The sequence below is a fragment of the Petaurus breviceps genome, unplaced genomic scaffold, assembly GCF_028583685.1.
Source record: "Petaurus breviceps papuanus isolate PSGF00001 unplaced genomic scaffold, PetGlider_PUasm1.0 128, whole genome shotgun sequence".
Taxonomy (NCBI): domain Eukaryota; kingdom Metazoa; phylum Chordata; class Mammalia; order Diprotodontia; family Petauridae; genus Petaurus; species Petaurus breviceps.
The window spans coordinates 2,265,483-2,284,299 of NW_027185664.1; the positions used below are offsets into that span (position 1 = coordinate 2,265,483).

At 39.5% G+C, this 18,817-nt stretch overlaps 1 long non-coding RNA gene across 1 annotated transcript in view; it reads right to left on the bottom strand.

Annotated features, from left to right (window-relative positions):
* The window catches only part of LOC138171474 (uncharacterized), a 22,406-nt gene extending 3,738 nt beyond the window's left edge, over positions 1-18,668 (bottom strand). The window contains exons 1-2 of the long non-coding RNA XR_011170896.1: positions 18,531-18,668; positions 16,422-16,585 (exon numbers count right to left, since the gene is read on the bottom strand). This is a non-coding gene — a long non-coding RNA (uncharacterized lncRNA). The remainder of the gene's footprint in view (positions 1-16,421; positions 16,586-18,530) is intronic.
* Between the last annotated feature and the right edge of the window lie 149 nt (positions 18,669-18,817).

The window sequence follows — 18,817 nt, forward strand, 5'->3', positions numbered from 1 at the left end:
AGCGCTGTGCTGGCCGATTCCTGCCGGGCTGTCCTCAGTGGGAGGTTAGCTTCTCTGTGTCATTTTGTGGGTTCTGCAGCTCGAGTTAGTCTATTTTTTAAGGTGTTATTTTCTTCAGTCAGGTTGTTGACTCTCTTTTCATGATTTTCTTGCATCATTTTCATTTTTCTTCCCAATTTTTCCTCGATTTCTCTTATTTGGTTTTCAAAATACTTCTTAAGCTCCTCTAAGGCCTATAACCAGTTCATGTTTTCCTTTGAAGCTTTTGGTGCAGGAGTTCTGACTTCACTGGCTTCCTCCTGTTCCATGCTTTGGTCCTTTTTGTCCCCAAAGTCAGATAGCTGTGCTTCCTTTGCTTCCTTTACTTGCTCATGTTGCCACTCAATTACTTGACTTAGGAGCTTTTTGCCACAGTAGAACTCTGCTTCCAGAGAGGAGAGCTTTGTTCCAAATCACTGGGGTTTTCTCAGCTGCTGGAGCTATTATTTGGGTGCCCTCTCTGAAGCCTCCACTGGCTCTGGCACACTGGTCATGCACCCCAGGACCTCCACCCTAGATAGTAATCCATATCCAAGCAGGTTAAAGCAAGCACGATTACCCCTCAGACTGGTTACTTGGTCCCTCTACAATCTGCAGGCCACGAGCTCTGAAGCAGTCATGCAGGTGGAGGGCCTCAGCCACTTCTCCCTCCTGGGAGCAGAGGCTGGACTGCACTCCCGAACCTCCTCTTCCCAAAATCCACTGACTTCTCACTTAGTCTTTGGCATTTATGGGTTGATAATTCTGGAAACTGCCACAGCTGCGGTGATCCACTCTCCAAATGTCACTCTAGCTGCAGCTGGTCAGGCCACCCTGGGGCTAAAAGCGCGGAATCATGCAGGGCTGGGCCCTGCTCCCAGCAGGGATCGACTATGATCGACTCTTCCTGCTGGTCTGCTGGGCTGTCTTCAGTGGGAGGTTAGTTTCTTTCTGTCACTTTGTGGGTTCTGTAGCCCTAAAGTTTGTTTAAAGTCATTTTTATAGCTATTTGAGGTAGTTATGGGGGGAGCACAGGAAGTCTTTCTGCTTCTATGCTGCCATCTTTGCTCCTCCCCACAATAAAAACATTTTTTAAAGTTCTTTCTCTGAGACTTTCAAGAAGTCAGTGAAATAGGAATTCATACTAAATGATGAATGGAGATTCATACTAATGTTCTAAGGGGACAGGGTTAAAGGCTGGTTCTCTAACTTATTTATCCTTATGTCTGAATCACATACAGATGGAGCTCATCTTCATTTATGGTGAGAAATGTTGGTCTATAGTTACTTTCTTCTAGACTGATCTCCAGTTTTTCCAGTAGTTTTATCAAATAGGTAGTTAGGTGACACAATAGAAAGAGTTCTAGGCCTGAAGTCAGGAAGATTTGAGTTCAAATCTGGCCTCATATGCTTTTTGATTATGTGACCCTGGGCAAATCATGTAACCTCTGCCTGCCTCAGGTTCCTTAAAGGTAAAAGGGTAAAAATAAATAAATAAAAATAACAGCATCTCCCCCACAAAATTGTTACAGGGAGTCAAATGAAGTATTAATTGTAAAAAGTTCTTAGCAGGGTGCCTGCCACAGAATTACAGAGACCAGACAATATACATATGGTTTTACTTCTTATTGTAAGATACTCCCCTAATGGTTTTGTTGCTAGAGGGGCAGAAAAAGAATATTTGTGTAAGGAAGGCTGATAAGTCTACTTGGGGAAAACCAGTCTCTCAGATAAAATATTGAGAAAAGATACAATACAGACTGTCTTGAAGACTGGATAGAGAACTGTTTCTCAAATGAACGTACTGAGAGAACCTTAACTGAGCAATGACTACACATTAGCTACTTAGCATTTTTGATTAGAGTTTGTAAGTTTACGACTGATTAAAGTGTAAATCAAAAACTGTTTGGAAACTGTAGGAAGATCATATAAGGACTGCTGGATTCATACCTAACAGGGTGCATTTCTTGGGTTTTATCTTACAAGGTTAAGATGAGTCATGGACCACCAGAAAGCTATGAGTTAAGGCATTAAAGATTATTAAGAAACCAGCAGGAGAAGAGGAAGTTTAGAGAGAAAGCTAGGAGAGGAAAGAGACAAAAGAAGGAGTAAAGGAGTAAGCTGAGTTCAGGATGAGTCACAATAACCCAGGGACAGAAGATACTGAAGGTACCTGGCTGAGACATCTAATGTCGGTGGCTTTGCTGGATAAGCAGGTTCTTTTCTAGGGCTCAGTCTATGATCTTACAATCCTTTTTTCCCATGTTCTTTTCAGCATGAAAAGCCAAGACCGTGCAGAAACAAAATAAAAAGAAAATGTTTCCATTCCTCTGCTAAGACTGGCCCTCCTGACACTTTCCGAGAGGTCTATGAGAGGGGCACTTTCCTTCTCCCTGAGGCCCCTAGAATACAGAAATATTCACAAGCTATAAGGGACCTTAAGAATCATTGAGTTCAACTCTTTCATTGTCCAGACAAGGAAAATGAGACCCAAAGAAGTGAGTGACCTGCCTAAGACCATGCAGCTCATAGGTGGAAAAGCCAAATATCCTGATTCATGGTCTAGTGGTCTGTCACATCGCCTCTCATTTGAAAGAGAAATATATTGAGCAACCCATACTATGCTCCCTTTCCCCCTTTAAAGTTTTAAGTGAAACCACGTTTAAATAAAAACCAGAGATAACTTTAAAACATGACAGCCTAAGGGAAGGGGCAGTGGCAGATTCACCAGTTTTATCTTGATTGTGGTAGAATTTGTGGTACTGATTATAAATTCTCACACTTATGTTCCAAAGCCCAAGATTCAGAGGCATATTCACCACATATAAAGACTCAGCCCCCTGGTCTTCAATAAAGGGTGAAACTTATAGAGGTCAACCCTGAGTTTCAGCCTAACTAGACTACCTCATCTTGTTCTGTCTTCTACCACCTCAGGACATTTTCATTCAAGTAATAAATACTGTTTGAGAGTTTATCTAGTGATTTTATTGAACAAATACATTTGTACCTACTTATGTGCAAAGTACTGTAGCAGGTGCTGGGGTGCCATTACTTGAGGGCATCTACCCTCTCATTCATCTGCTGCTACAGAATTTGTCCCTGCCCACAAATACTTTACAGTCTTCCTACATGACATCCAAATAGTGCATTTATACAAAGTTTAAATTATAAGTAACTCTGTTCTCAAGGAGCTTATTGAACAATAGACATTTAGATGTGAAAAATATGTTAAGGAACTATGTGTATTTGACTCTAGAGCTTTATATAGAAGAAATCACAAAAAAAAGGCTTTTCCATACAAACTATTTATACCTATTTCATTTGTAATAGCATAAAAATTTGAAAAAAATTTCTGTTTACTGCTTGAAAAATTACTGAATAAATTCTGGTGTATTATTGAAAAGGAATATTTTAAGACTCTCTAAAGAATTATAAATTATTAATAACCCCATGAAAGAATGCTGCAAATCACTAATGATAAGAGAAATACAAATCAAAAGAACTCTGAAGTTTCACCTCACAACCTGAAAATTTGTAAAGATGGCAAAAAGTAGGAATAGTAATTATTGGGGAAATGGAGGAAAGAGAGGCACAGTAATATGTTGTGACTGTAGCTGTGAAGTGATTCAACCATTCTGGAAAGCAATTTGGAATTATGTTAAAAAGGGAGGGGGGGCCTAAAATGTTTATACCCTTTGACTCAGATTCCACTGTTAGGTATATACCACGAGGAGGTCTTGTAAATGCTAAAACATGTATAAGAAATTTTTTTGAAGCAGTAAAGATTTGGAAACAAAGTATATGTTCACTGACTAGAGAAGGGTTACACAACTTGTGGTACATATGTGTAATGGAATATTAATTACTATGCTATAGAAAATGACTATGATGGACATAAAGGAGCATGGACATATAAATGAGAGAAGCAAGAACTAGGAAAATATACACAATGACTACAACAATGGAAATGGAAAGAACTATAAGATAATTGAAACTGAATGATGGGCAATAATAATAATCAAGCTTAGCACTATAGCCAAGATATAAGGAGGTACTTCACTCTCTTTTTTGCAGAGCTGGGGCATAGATGTAAAACACTAGAGATAAATGATAGATGGATGCATACATACATACATAAAGAGGTACAGAGATAGAGGAAGGAAGGAAGGAAGAAGAAAAGGAAGGGAGGAAAAAAGGAAGGAAGGAGAAGGGAGGAAGGAAAGAAAGAAGGAAGGGAGGAAGGAAAGAAGGAAGGATTTATTAAGAGTTCACTAATACCAGGTAGTGTGTGCCACATGCTGAGGTTGCATAAGCAAGCAAGATAGACCCTCAAAAAGTTTACTTTCTAATGAGGGATGATAAAACACAAAGAAAAGAAAAGAAGAGCCAATGGTAATGGAACTTCAGAAGAATTAGAACACAGAGAAAACACTTTTTTTGTTATTTGTTCATCTGGTTGTACTTTGTTAACTATTAAGGATTTCATATAAAATGTATGCCTTCTTTTGCTCTCTTGATCATATTTGCTGTTGATCATTAAGTGTGTGTGTATATATATATATATATATATATATATATATATATATATATATATATATATATATATATATATGTATGTATGTATGTATGTATGACAGCACCCAGAACATCTCTCACACCTGGATCACTATAAACATCTCCCAGATTTGAGATATTTTGTAGGTCAGCATAACACATAAAGGACAAGAAAGATTTCTTCCATATGCATAGGAATCCTTTCGCACAGGTTATCATATTATTAGTGGGAAAGGGAGCAAGTGTAGGAAATTTGTGGGGCCCAGGAACAGGAATGGTAGAACACACACATAGAGAAAACATCTGTGACCAGGGCAGTACCTATTTCTGATGCTGGAGAGTTACTGTATATTACAGTAATATCATCAGAAGAATTGTCTTCTCTCCTGAGCAAGGAGTTTCCTGCTTCTCTATTCCTTGAACAGCACATTCCATCTCTTGGCCCTGGGCATTTTCTCTGGATATTCTCCATACCTAGAATACTTTCCCTCCTCCTTTCCTCCTGGCTTGCTTCAACTATTCAACTTCCTTCAACTTCAACAAGTTCCAACTAAAATCCTACTTTATACGGATACTTTTCCCCCTCCCTCTTAATTCTAGTGTCTTCCCTCCATTAATTATTTCTACTGATCCTGTACATAGCTTGTTTGTACATAGTTAGAATGCTGCTTAAGGGAAGGTACTATTTTTTGCATTTCTTTGTATCTCCAGCACTTAGCACAGTCTAGTAAAGTGTTTAAGAAATGCTTGTTAATTTGACTTGTTGACTTGATCAATTCACCTCAATTTGGAATCCACCTCCTCTACTGGGGACCCAACTGGCCAAATCCAGTTAGACAATGCTTCTTCCTTCTGCCCTTCCTTCCTTCTTTCCCTCTCTCCCTCTACTCTCCTCCTTAGGAAATCATACCCTTACCTGTGGGTGCTCTGCACAAAGGAATATTAATTTTGATTGATGAAACCTAGCAAGATATCTTGGGATTTATGGGCTAGATTTCTTTTTTTTCCTTTTCCCTACTTCCTTATTCCATCATTAAAAAAAAAAAAACTGGGGGAAGAGCCAAGATGGCAGAGTAGAAACAGGACCTCCACCTGGCTCCAGCTTCACCTTCCCCAATTCATGAAAAAGGGGTCTCTGAACAAACTTTGGAGCCACAGAACCCACAAAATGACACAGAGAAGCTAACCTCCCACTGAGGACAGCCTGGCAGGCTGGCAGGAATCAGCCAGTGCAAGTCTCTGGGAGCTGAGCCCAGGCCTGTGTGAGCTGGAGGTTTAAGCCCCAGGGCAAGCCTGACCAGCCACTGGCTGGAGGGACTCCAGATCACCAGCAGCTGTGGCAGTTTCCAGAATTATCAACACATAGATGCTAAGGACAAAGTGAGAGGTCAGTGCAGTGTGGACTTTGGGACTTAGTAGTTGGGAGTGCGTCAGCTTTTGCCATGGTGCAGCTTCAGCTCCTGGCCCGCAGAGTGTAGGGGAACCAAGTGACCAGTCTGAGGAGTAATCGCTCTTGCTTTAACCTGCTTGGATCTAGATTTTAGTCTAGGGTCCTGGGGTGTGCAACAAGCTTGCCAGAGCATGTGGAGACTTCAGAGAGGGCACCCAACTAATACCTCCAGCAGCTGAGAAAACTCCAGCATTTGGGACGGAAGCTCCCCTGTCTGGTGTCAGAGTCCTACTGTCGCAAAAAGCCCAAAAGTCAAGTGATTGAGTAGCAACATGACAAGGCAAAGGAAGCAAAGCAAACAGAAGAATGCAACATTAGACTCCTATTTTGGGGACAAAAAGAATCAAAGCATGGAACAGAAGGAAGACAGTGAAGTCAGAACTCCTGCACCAAAAGCTTCAAAGGAAAATACGAGCTTGTTACAGGTCATAGAGGACCTTAAGAAGCAGATAAGAGAAGTGAAGGAAAAATTGGGAAGAGAAATGAGAACGATGCAAGAAAATTACAAAATGAGAGTCAACAGCCTGACTGAGGAAAATAAAACCTTAAAAAACAGACTAACTCAAATAGCAAAAGAGGCTCAAAAAGGCAACGAGGAGAGGAATGCCTTAAAAAGCCGAATTTGCCAGATGGAAAAAGAATCTCAAAAGCTCACTGAGAAAAATCATTCCCTCAGATTTAGAATGGAGTGAAGGAAAGCTAGTGGCGATGAGAAATCAAGGTGTTGTTAAACAGATCCAAACAAATGAAAGAATAGAAGGCAATGTGAAATATCTCATAGGAAAAACCACTGACCAGGAAAATAGATCCAGGAGAAATAATTTAAAAATATTGGACTACCTGAAAGCCATGATCAAAGAAAGAAACTAGAAATCATCCTCCAAGAAATTCTCAAGGAAAACTGCCCTGATGTTTTAGAACCAGAAGGGAAAATAGAGCTTGAAAGAATCCACCGATCACCTCCTGAAAAAGATCCCAAAAAGAAAACTCCTAGGAATATTACAGCCAGGTTCTGGAATTCCCAGATCAAGGAGAGAATATTACAAGCAGCCAGGAAGAAATGAGTTGAATATTGTGGAAACACAATCAGGATAACCCAGGATCTGGCAGCTTCTACACTGAGGGATTGAAGGGCCTGGAATATGATATTCTGGAGGGCAAAGGAGCTGGGATTAAAACCAAGAATCACCTACCCAGCAAAACTGACTATCATGTTTCAGGGGAAAATATGGTCATTCAGTGGAATAGAGGACTTTCAAGTATTCTTGAAGAAAAAACCAGGGCTGAATAGAAAATTTGACATTCAGATACAAGAAGCAAGAGAAGCATGAGAAGATAAACAGGGAAAAGAAATCATAAGGAACTTATCAAAGTTGAACTGTTTACATTCCTACATGGAAAAACGATAATTGTAACTGATGAAACTTTTCTCAGTATGAAAATAGTTGAAGAAAATAGAAATATATATATATATATTTATAATGTGTGTGTGTGTATATATATTTATTTATGGTCTTTATCAGAGGGTATGTAGGTGTATGATTACATATCTGAATGTATATATATATATGTTTACAGGTATACACAGAGGGCACAGGATCAATCTAATAGGAAGGGATGATATTTAAAAGGTTAAATTAAGAGGTGAGAGAGGAATATAATGAAGGAAGGGAAGGGGATGAGAGGGGGAATGATGGAAGGGAGGGCAGATTGGGGGGAGGACAGTTGGAAGCACACACTTTTGAAAAGGGGCAGGACCAAAGTAGAGAACAGATCAAGTGGGAGATGGGATAGGAGGGAGGGAAATATAATCAGTCTTCTACAATTTATCTACTATGGTAATGTTTTGCGTTAGCTACACATGTACAACCTATATTGAATTGCTTATCTTTCCAGTAAGGGTGGGTGACAAGGGACGAAGGGAATGAATCTGGAATTCAAAGTTTTAAAACCAAATGTTTAAAATATAATATATATATATACTATTATTAATACTATTTTACATGTAATTGGAAAATAAGAGGAGGGGATATCCTGGGGGACCGCTATTTTGGGGAGGTAGGTAGGGGGAAAACGGGGAGAAAATTTGTAACCCAAAATCTGGTGGAAATGAATGAAGTAAACCAGAAATTAATAAAGCATTTGGGAAAAAAAAAAGATTCTGGATCTCCAATCCCAAAAGACTCATGGTGGAGTGAGATGTCTACATCCAGAGAAAGAACTAGAAAGAACTGAGTTTGAATCCAGATTGAAGTAAACTGCCTGATCTTTTTCTTTTTCTTGTTTGGTTGTGTTTCCTCTTTACCATTTTCCTTCCATCTGGAACAATCCATCTTTATAACCTGATTAACGAATGTCTAACGTAAAGGTATTTGCAGATCTTATACTTGATTATGTGCCGTCATGGGGGGGGAGGGGGGAGAGGAGTGAGGGAGAGAAAATTTGAAACTCAAGGAATTGTGGAATTGAATCTTGTAAACTAAAAGTAAACAAACAAATTAATAAAGACCAATAAATAAATAAATCTTAATGAAATCACATAAAAAGAAAAGAAAAAAAATTTAAAAACTGGGACAATTAACTCTTTTGCCCCATTTAGTTTCATTTATGATTTCTTGAAATACAGCATTGGAAACCCAGGCTTTGATAAAACCTATAGGGATTCAAATGAAGCTACCTGACCATGCCTTACACCCAAATCACTCTGGCTCTCACTGACTGGCCACAATAGGTTTCAACCCAAGCCTCACTTGGTCATTGTTTGGGTTTTGATGGCTCAGTGAACTTATATAGCAATTGTCTCTGTTTTGTCCAGAAAACCCGAGGGTCTTCTCCCAGATATTTTTTTAAGTAGGTAAAAGAGGCCATTTTTTTTTTGGCCTCATTTCTTACCTGGCCTTAATCACTGAATGGGCATTGCCTCAGACAAACAGATACCTGGGAAAGACCTTACCTTAAAAAGGCCAAGGTCTCCCACTGTGTCCAGGGCTATCTCCAGTTGTCCTGATCTGTATCTTGCCACTGGGCCCAGAGTGCTCCAGATGATAGAATGAGGCTTTGTACAGCCCTGCCTCACTTAAACCCAATTTACTTGCAAATCAAGACATCACCTTCCTGATTGGTCCTCATTGGTCTTCTTCAAGAATGAAGGATAAACATCAACAAGAACCTCAGTAAAGGTTATCTCCTTCACTTTTTCCATGGCAGAGATCCCTGTTCCTTCCCTTCTAAGCTCATCGTAGGTTCTACTTTTTATATATGGTCTTTTCTGATGCCTCCCCTCTATAATTTTGCATATACTTTACATTTAGTCACCTGTGACTACATTATATCCTCCTCTAGAAGATAATTTCTTTGAGGAAAGAGATAATTTTGGTTTTGTCTTATTATTTCTAGCAACTAGCACAGTAAGTGCTGGCTGAACCGAACAGGCACTCTGTAACCTGCTTGCATTGATTAGGAGTTTTCTGCTGACCTTTGAATTGTTTACAATTTTCATTCTTGTGAGATTTTTCTGTTCTGTGACTTACTACTATAGAATGTTAGCTGGAGAATGTTGACTCACAGCAAATGTATATCTTTGAAAGCACACTGCAAATTCCAAAATGCAAAGCTGCATGATCTCTTCCTCCTACTCATTTCCTGGCCAAGCTGCATCATTCCTCTAAGATACTAACAGGACTGATCAATTTGATGAACCGCTTGTCCAGATGCATGTCATAATCTAGGCAATATGTGTCTTTTGTCTACTTTGTTTTTCCACATCTTCTTCTTTTAGAAATAATTCTAACAAGCTTCTCTATCTGGTTTTCCACACCACAGTACGTGAGATGCTACAAATTAGAAGGGAGAGGAAGTGTGCTGGTGACAGGAACGCTGACAGCCATGAGAAGTGACAGCCTGACAGTAAGGACAGGATATGGAAAACTACAAAAGCAAATGCAAGCTTGCAAAAGGTAGACTTGCAAAAGGGTAGTAACCTTTTAGAGTAGAGGCAAACATTCCTCTACCTTCAGCAGTCTGTGGGGACATTACTAAGTTTCAATCACAAGACATTTTTTTTTCAGTGATAACTCCAAGTCACCAAGAGGCTCAGCTGTGCTCAGTGTACTGTTTAAGAAGCTAGGGAAATATAAAATAGACATGCATATGGACATGTGGAAATATGTACGTAGATATTTTGGAAATGTAGCAGGGGTCTGCCTCGGATCACCATTTCAGAAGGATTTTTATCAGAAGTTAAATTTTTAAAAAAGTTACACTAAAGGGGGTAATTTTCAGTTACCTGTAACCTTCACTCATATGGCACCTCCAATTCTTTGCCAGTACCATGTTAACCCAACAGTGTTGTATATACATATAGTGACTGTTGGGATACTTTCAACTCTTCTCCCCTTTTGAATAACTGAGGAAAAAAAAAACTGTCCAACCTAAGGACTGCATGATCATGGGTAACTGGTAATTTGGAGAGAGAGAGGGATGAGATGAAGAAGAGGCTACAGGGGAGAGAGTGGCATCAATCAGCTGAGGACTTTAGAGGCCTTTGCCCTCATTTTGTTAGAGGGAGATAGCATAAAAACATGAAACATCCTTTTGATGTCTGAGAAACTGGTAGACTAGCTGACGGTATTTCAGAGCTGGAAATACCATGAGAAATAGCCATAAAGCTTCTCCTCACTCCCTTCCCTGACCAGCAGGGATTTGTAAGAGAAGAAGGAGCGTACCAAATGAGGTTTTCTTTCTTTTTTTTTCCTTTTTGGAGCGGGGGAGGCAGGGCAATTGGGGTTAAATGACTTGCCCAAGGTAGTAAGTGTAGTGTCTTGAGGCCAGATTTGAACTCAGGGCCTCCTGACTCCAGGGCCGGTGCTCTATTCATTGTGCCACCTAGCCACCCCAAATGAGCTTTTCTATTGAGGACTGTGACTCATTAATACATATCATTGATTCAAAAATTTATGTTTTTATTTTTTCTCTTTTTTTCCTGAAACTCTTTCACAATACTGTGAACTGAATGTTTATAGGAGGGATGCTGGTTTCAATGCACAGAGAATGTACCATGAATTTAAGTGGCATGAACTAAAGAGTGAGGAACTCAAAGTCATGAATCCTGGATCAAATTTCTGCCCCCCACAACCTCTGTGACCTTGGACAATTCAGTTAACCTCTGTGGACCTCAGTTTTCTCATCTATAAAATAACTGGACTGAATCAGAGGACCTCTAAGGTTCCTTCCATCTCAAGAACTATTGATCTGAGATCAATGATCCTATTTTCTCAGGTTTCCCCTGTGGAAGCTTTGAGAAGAGAATGAGAAAAACCTCCTGAAATGTGCCTGGGCCCATCCTACAATTAAATGGTCAATTATGATAGTATTTATAAACATGATTCTTGGGGAAAGAGGCATTCAAGAGCCTCTGGAAATCCAAACTATAGTATTATCTCACTCTATTCTTTTTAGTTTTGCATTTGAATTTTTAAAAATTCTAAACAAATTTCAACAAACATAAACTGATCTAGAGTCCTTGCTCTCTTTTACCGATGCCTGGTCTTTTTAGACCCAGATCAACAACCTATAAAAACTCACTAGGCTTCATTGATGTGGGAGGGTATCCAAGGGAATGGGCATAAGACATAAGATGTCTCCTGATCTGAGTGGCCACTAATGCCTTTTAGACTCAATTATGTGTGAAAAGAAATGGAATACTGTACTTGCTTAGGTGTATAACTTGTTCTTGTGTGAGAGAAGATACTGTCTTTATATTCTTCCTTTTGTGCTTTTTATACTTCACCTAGAGAACCCTGGAACAGCATCAAGAGGATTCAGTGATCCCAAATCCCTCCCAAACTATTGTGTGCAAATTAAAATTTTTCCAATCTCAAAGCCACCAGCAGTGTTTATTAATAGATGAATTCTTTGATCTGACATAACAGGAATTTTGCAAGTAGTTGGAAAATTCTCCACAGGAGCTGACCAACACAATTTCCTAACAGAATTGCCACTGAACAGTCTAGATCAGTATTTTGCAAACTTTTCTGATTGCATATTCCTATTTGGAAAAAAATTTTGAACATGTACTTCCAACATGTATGTTTACTTATTAATTATATGCATGTATTTCCCTAATAATTATGTATATTATAAAACTCACACAAAACTATGAATTTTAAAAGGATGAGATGAAGATGAAGTAATATTTGTTTCTAGAATCAATAGGAAGTCACTGAAGTTCAATGACTAGGAGAATGACATGGTGTGAGCTAGACTTCGGGAAAATCACTTTGGCAGCCCTGTGGAGGATGGACTGGAGGAGTGAGAGATCTGAGGCAGTGTGACCAGCTAGTCTAGATGAAAAATGATAAAGGCCTGAAACAAGGTGGAGAGCTGTGCGAGTAACAGAGATGAAAGATGGGAGAGATGTCGAGGTGGAAATGGCAGGATTTGGCAACTGCATTATGATATGGATTATGGGATGGTGAGGAATTGAAGAAAACACTGAAGTAAAAAACCTGGAGGCTGGAAGGATGGTGATGCCCTCAGTAGTAACAGAGAACTTTTGAAGAAGTATGGGTTTAGGGGGGGAAAGATGATGTAATGAGCTCTTCAATGCAGAGTACGAACTATCCACGATGTGACTCACTCTATCCCACCTAAAACAAAAAGAGGGAAATGGGGTTCTTTTCATTCCCTGCTCTTGGGCACACTCTCTAAGGGATACCTTCTAAAGGACACTTACAGCAGATGTGACCTGAGGGGTAATGGTGGGTATGCTGGTAGGGGAGGGAGACTTTTCTAATCACACCTAAGCAGCTATTTCTGTGGATATCTGGGCAACAGTTAGGTGATAACTGCCCTGAAGGTCAGATGCCCAACTCAGGAGAGACATAGTGATGGGAGAAGATGAAGTGGGGAACTGTGAGGAATATGAACTGGTAGGGTGATATTGGAGATAAGCTGAACAGCCCACTATCTCAGGAAAGATGGAACACGACCCATCTTCCCCCACTCCAACTGGCTGATTATAGAACACCCTGGGGTCAGGTCATAAGTGTCCTTTGGATCGCTTTTGGTCTTGAGTTAGAACTGTCTACACAAGTGGCTGGCTTTAAATTCTTTCAATTCCTGGCTGTCCAATGTATTTTAGCATGGAGAGTAAGGTGAAGTAATACGCGAGAATAAGTGGAAATAAGAAAGAGGAAACTGAGGTTCTGGTCATGGTCTTAGTTCTGATACTTACTAGTTATGTGGCCTTGGTCATGTGACTGAACCACTCTGGGACTTGGTTTTCTAATGTGTAAAATAAGGATATTACCTGTAATACCTATCTTAGAGGATTGTATTGTGCTTTGTTTCTGTTAGAGGTTGTTCCTAGTTCCTCCCAGGGGTGGGGGAAGGGCGGGTGGTTTTTACAACAAAAACCGGAGGAAAAAATATACCTATATATGTGTATATGTACGTAAACATACACACACACACACATATATACACATATACATATAGGAGAGGTTTCTATTACACACAAGATATCTCTATCTTGATAAATACAGATATAGATATTTACTTATACATACAGAGATAGAGATATGTTCTGTGTAAAAGCCTCTCTGAAATTGGCTAATTGTTTGCATGTTGTCTCCCTCAATAAACTGTGAGCTCCTTGAGGTCAGGGAGAGAATTTTTGTTTTCCTTTGTATCCCTAGCATTTACCACAGTGTCTGCCACACAGTTAGTCCTTGATAAATACTTAATAAATGACTAATATGATAATCTGCCTTGCATGATTGAACATGTATAACCTATATCAAATTGCTGTCTCAGGGAAGGCGGAGGTGGCCAAGGGAGGGAAAAAATATGGAACTCAATTTTTTTTTTTAAATGAATGTTGAAAATTGTCTTTACATGTAATTGGTGAAAAAATAAAATAATATTTAAAAAATAAACACTTGTTGACTAATGTCTCTAAAGTTATATGTATATATGTACACACAGATATAGTACTTTAAATTTTTACACATGTGAAACATATACATGCATATACATCTCCTATTCTATGATTTCCTTGTATAAGGAACTTCCTCTCTAGATCACTGCCTTGTGATAGCAGTGAAGCTATGAGCTATGACATCCTGGGTTACCCACGACGCACAGGTCACAGGGGCGAGTTCTGACAAAAGGTGATCTACTGGAGGAGGAAATGGCAAACCAGTCCACTATCTTTGAAAAGAAAACCCCAAATGGGGTCACAGAGAGCTGGACACAATTGAAAAAAACTCAACAACAGCCTCGGAAGGAAAATAATGGCAAATCTGGACAGCACACTAAAAAGTAGAGACATCACCTTGCTGACAAAAGTCCTTATAGTCAAAGCTATGTTTTTTCCAGTAGCAGTGTATGTCTGTGAGAACTTGACTATAAGAAAAGCTGAGAACCTCAGAATTGACACTTTGATTTTGTGGGACTGAAGAAGGCTTTTCAGAGTTCCTTGGAAAGCAAGGAGATCAAATCAGTCAACACTTAAAGAAAATAACTCAGACGATTCACTGGAAGGTCAAATACTGAAGCTGAAGCTGAAATAGTTTGGCCTCGTAATGAGGAGACAGGACTCACTAGAAAAGTCCCTGATGCTGGGAAAGACTGAAGGCAAAAGGAAACGGGGAGAGCAAAAGTTGAGATGGACAGAGAGCGTCATGGAAGCAACACCCATAAGCTTAGACAGACTTTTTGGATAGAAGAGCCTGTCGTGCTGAGAGTCAGACACGACTGAGCAACTGAACTAAAGGAACTCCAGTGTAGAAACTCCTTCTACTGATACAAACTGGCAATTTGTCTCCAACTCAGTCTTAAAGAGCTGCATAGTGTCCTGATAAAGTAAGTGACTTCCATTGTCCAAAGCTAGTATGTGTCAGAGGTAAGATTTGAACCCAAATCTTATCATAGAATCACAGATTTGGAGCTGGAACATATGTTACAGATTATCTAAGGTACATCTGGGTGGCAAGGTGATACCATATGCAGAGAGCATTGAGCCTAGAATCCAAAAGATGGGATTTCAAGTTCATCTTCAAATCCATACTAGCTGTATGACCCTGGGCAAATCACAACCTCGTTCTGCCTCAGTTTCTTCATCTGTAAAATGGGGGTAGTAATAGCAGCTACGTCACAGGGTCATTGTGAGGATCAAACAACATGATAATTGTAAAGCCTAGGTGCTATATAAATAGTAGCTATTATTATTATCATCTAGTATAACTCCTTCATTTTAGAGATGATAAAACTGAGGCCCAGAGAGGTCAGATGACTTGTCCAAGGTCACACAAGTAAAAGGGGCAGAGCTGGGATTTGAACTAACTCCAAATTCAACATTTTTTCCACTATACCAAGTTGCTTTTTCTTAGAGTCTTCCTGATTCCGAGGCTGGCAGAATTTCTGTCCAATAATTGCACACTGCTTTTCAAAAATGCTATATAAATGAAAGTCATTATTATTATCATCTGTGCTTTAATTTTCTCAATTTCCATATAAAGAAAGAGTTGGATTTGTTAACTTTCTAGCTTTATCAGTGTGTTCTTCAAGATTTTCTTCATAGATTATGTTGCTGTTGTTGTCCAGTTTTCAGTCATGTGCAACTCTTCATGACTCTATTTGGGGTTTTCTTGCCAAAGATACTGGAGTGGTTTGCCATTTCCTTTTCCAGCTCATATTACAGATGAGGAACTGAGGCAAACAGGATTAAGTGACTTACCCAGGGTCACACAGCTAGTAAGTATTTAAAGACAGATCTGAACTCAGAAAAATGGATCTTCCTGATTCCAGGTCCAGCACTCTATCCATTGGACTATAGTTTTGTTATCTTGGCTGTGGTTGTTATGCTTGGAGTTTCATAGCCATTGACCCAACCTTGCCACAAATGGATGCTGAGGGAGATGACATATATATTGTCAGTTCAACATATATTAAGTCCTGGAACACAGTGCTAATTTAGCTTGTCTTGATCACCAACATAAGGGACTAACCTTCACGAAGGCTTAAATGGGATAGCCATCCTGTAGCAGAAATGTAATCTGAAAATATTTTCATCCTAAACTCCTCAAATTAACTGTATGATTTTCATCCATAACTTTTGTCCATTTCAGTTTTTTTCATTCATAAAATGGGTAAAATACCTACCCCATCTATATCATGGGGTTATTCTATGAACAAATAAAATATTGATTATGGTAACACCTTGAAAGGTATAAAGTATATCACAATCATATGTTGTTACTTATTTCAAGTCTTCAAAAACCCCTATGTATGATTTCATCGCTAAATGCAGCCCCCTCCAAGAGGCTGTCAAATGTTCCTCTTTGTGACTGTAAAACTCATTATCCTGTGGTCAGCTTAGTGACAAGCCTCTCCAAACCTGTTAGGCTGGTCACAGTCTGTTGTCAGGATGTACTGAAGTTGTTTTGCTTTGGCAGGAACTCGCAGAGCTGCTGCTATGCAGGATTTTTGAGAACCCAAGGTCACTTCCAAACCAGTGGGGGGAGATTTTATTCTTATCTCCCACATACATGAACAATTTTTCTGGTAGGGAAAAAAAGAGACAGACATAAACACTACTAGACTGAAAATGGCGGTACTTTTTCTTTTTTGTTTTCCCTCTGGTAGGAGAGGGAAGGGATCCTGGGGGCGTGTGATATTCTTTATAAACAGAAAATATTAAAGACTGAATTTTTTTCTTAAAAAAAGAGAAAAGTCAGGGACGGCCAAGTGGCTCAGCGAGTAAGAGCACCGGCTCCAGTGTTGGGACGACCTGGAGATTGAATCCCGGGCTCAGACACTCAGCACCACACTCAGAAAAACCTGGCTGTGTAACCTTGAGCAAGTTACTTAACCCTGATTGCTCAAAAAAAATTAAAAAAAAAAGAGAAAAGTCAGTCATGATCAGCGTGGGTTGTGAACTCTGTGAGCGCAGGGACCATGTTTACTTTTCTTTTTATTGGCATAGTTTAGTGCCTATTATCTCTGAAGGTATTTAATAGCTACCAATTGCTGTTAATAAAGCAACTTAATACTGATCCTCCATCCACTTATTCGTCCCACAAACTTTTTAAAAGCACCTATTCTATGAATGGCACTATACTACCGTGTTTCCCCGATAATAAGACCTATCCCGAAAATAAGCCCTCCCCTTACTGTGTAAGATTCCTCTAAAATAAGCCCTCCCCCGAAAATAAGCCCTATTGAGATTGCTACTGTAGTGAAGGTGATCCCCTGCGCTACACGCTACATGACGGTACCCTCTGTATGCACCGTCCCCCCCCACCCCCCGGTGAAACGCACGCCGCACTCCAAGCTGCATCCAATCAGAGCTGCAGCAGTGAGTGCGTCATCCTGTTCTTTATTGAATTCATTATTGAATAAAGGTACATTATTTTGTTCACATTTACCTGTTTATTAAAATTGCTGTCAATGTTCATTAAAATAAGCCCTCCCCTGAAAATAAGCCCTCTGGTGTTTTTCTGTCCAAAAAATTTAATAAGACAGTGTCTTATTATCGGGGAAACACGGTAAGTGTTGGTGGAAATAAAAAATATTCGATAAAATATGGTCACATCTAGTGGAATTTATACTGGACTGAGAGGAAGATGCATCAGAAATGCTAATAACCACAATAAGCAGTATCATATGGTAAATGCATCAGAGACACAAAACTAAGAGCTATGTGAAATAAAGAGGGTAGGGTTTTTATTGAATTAAGTTATCAAGGAAGGCTTCATTATGAAGGTAGCATTTGACTTGGGCTTTAAGTGATTTACAACCACCTCTGCTTTGCTGTTGTTTTTGTCTAAATGAACTACCAATTTATTAACAAAGAAGTAGAAACTAGGGAGTTGCCCATCAATGTAATTTAAGCAGTTCAAATTCATTATAGTGCTTTAAAGTTTGCAAAAATGTACCTGTTAATCTCATTTGGTCCTCACAACTTGAATTTTAATCATAGTCTAGCAGCTGGTAAATGTGTAAGAAAGGATTTGAATTATACTGGCATATTGGACATAATGAAATAGTATCGTGCCATAAGAAATGACCAAGAGGAATAGCTTCAGAGAAACCTTGAAAAACGTATATGAGAATAACGTGAGAAGAACCAGGTGAACAAATTACACGGAAGTAACACTGAATGCAATGATCAACCACAGATTTTTAAAGGATCCATGGTAAGGCGTCCAAGCTACCTCCTGACAGAGTCATGGATTCAAGATACAGAATGAGACATGCATTTTTGGACATGGACAATATGGGAATTTGTTGTGCTTAACTATGCATATTACATGGGGTTTTCCTGTTCTTTTAAATGCGGTAAACGAGGAGGAGGGGGCCTTGTTAATTGAAAAATAAAGTACAAGACTTTAATAGTAAAGTAGTCATTTTAGGAGTAAAATACTACTATGGTATGGGCTATTTGTAGCACAAAAATTAAGTATACCCAATAAAAGGCAATACACATGTGCACAGCTGGCAGTACCTTCTATCTGGCATTCATTGGAGAAAATTACACCCTACTTGAAAAAAATGGCAAGCAACGGCAGCATCGAACAGTAGAAACGCCAAGTAGCAGCAGCAGCAGCAGCAGCAACAAACAAACAAACAGCAAAGAGCAACGGCAGCTACAAAGCCCAGTTGGAATTCAGCAAGAAAGAAGCTAGCCACAACTTAGAGAACGCCCGCTTGGAGACCGAAAGTTGGCCAATCAGCGGAGGCCTCAAGTAGTATAGTTCGCTTATTGGTCCGTGAAGACATCTCTTCAAGCTC